General features: G+C 37.9%; 1 long non-coding RNA gene across 1 annotated transcript in view; it reads right to left on the bottom strand.

Annotated features, from left to right (window-relative positions):
* Positions 1–1,678, bottom strand: part of LOC102288563 — a 7,522-nt gene that overhangs the window by 4,793 nt on the left and 1,051 nt on the right. The gene's annotated exons all lie outside the window — the stretch shown is intronic.

Raw genomic sequence — 1,678 nt, 5'->3', positions numbered from 1 at the left:
AGACTACATGAAACACAGAGACTAAATACACATGAGGGATGATCAGGGGAAGTGGCCACACATGGGAGCACAGCTGACACACATGAACCTAACGACAGGACAGAAGAGGTGAAACTAAATACACTGACATTGAATACAGACTTTCAAAGTAAAACAGGAAACCTGGAGACTAGACATGAACCAAACATAACCGCACAGACATGACGCATGACCCAGGGAGACTTAGTACAGGGGGAGATGACATAAACAACTAAGAAACAGGACTACACAGTAATCTAGAAATTAACTAGGTGAACTAAGCTAAGGCACAAATAAATACAAAAGATACATAAACTCAAACACTGGGTCGCTCGACCCAGGACCATGACAGCTCATTTATTCTTTCTGACTTTGGCTGTTACTTTCTGCACATCTCTCTCTCTCTCTCTCTCTCTCTCTCTCTCTCACAGTGTACTCCAAGAACAGGTTCCCATCTCAAATCTCTGTTTTCTGCATTATTCTCTTGATTATTACGCACCTCATTTTTTCAAAAATGACCTCCGACAGGAAAGTCTCATTTCTGCTGTTCAACACTAAAGAAATGTAAACTTTTTAAAATGATGCCAAACTGCAAAACACTGAGCTGTTTCTCTAATAAATGTAGAGATGAAACTATGCCACTTTTTATGTCCGATATCGATATGAATCCGATATACTCAATTTTATAATCAAACTTTGTTAATATCTTGCTGCATTTTGTATAAGTTCATACTCAAGTTTTAAAAATCTACACACTAAAACACACTGCACCCAAAACATCAGACAATACTGACCTTTGTATTTAAACTTTTATCAGAACTTTAAATCGAAGTATTTAAAGTAATATTTAAAAAATAATTTAAAATGCTGTTTTATCCGCCTTTGAAAAAGTCTTTGATTGTGACTAAAAGAAGTGCCATATCAGCACAAAATGTTTATATTCAACAACTAAAAACAAACAGGCTGTTGAATGGAGCCTTTTATACTTAAAGCTGAACAGAAACAACATCCAGAGTGGAAAACAGTGCAAATAACTGCAAACAGGCTTCATGACACTCATGTTTGATCAGAATTCACTCCCTGCTCTCACACACCAACTCCAGACCTGCATTCATCTTTTCCCTCTGAACCCCCCAAACATACAAACCCTGAGCCACCACCATTGCCCTTTCACTGACTGCCCCACTCCACCATTTGACCCTTAGAACTGAAGACGCTTCTCTCATAAGAGGTGAAACATCTTCAAGGAAACTTAAAGAAGTCCAGACGCTTTTCTTTCCAAGCTCCTTAGACTACGGTGACCTGGATGTCTGAGAACCTTCACAGACTGATTTTACAAGAACAACTTGTGTCAAAAATCCCTAGCAGTGCCTCTCTGTCACACACACAAATCACTACAGTTACAAATTTAATAACTTAAAAAACCTCAGAAAAACAGAACTGAGCAAAACAAACAAACAAACAAACAAACAAACAAACAAACAAACCAGAGACCAGGTAAGAACATTGTTGAGGTTTAAATTTATAATCTTAAATACTTATATGCTGATTATATTGCTTTATAAGAAAGGCCCAACTCTGAGTACACTCTGTGCCGACAGGACTGACAGGAAATTACATGCTTTTGCAGGCGAAAAGTGAAACTAAGCAGAGTGTTTGG

Source organism: Haplochromis burtoni, unplaced genomic scaffold (genome assembly GCF_018398535.1).
Source record: "Haplochromis burtoni strain Fernald_Lab_line unplaced genomic scaffold, NCSU_Asbu1 Contig_1333, whole genome shotgun sequence".
Taxonomy (NCBI): Eukaryota; Metazoa; Chordata; class Actinopteri; order Cichliformes; family Cichlidae; genus Haplochromis; species Haplochromis burtoni.
The sequence above is the reverse complement of the archived record's forward strand: the minus strand, read 5'-3'. Positions and strand labels throughout refer to the sequence as shown.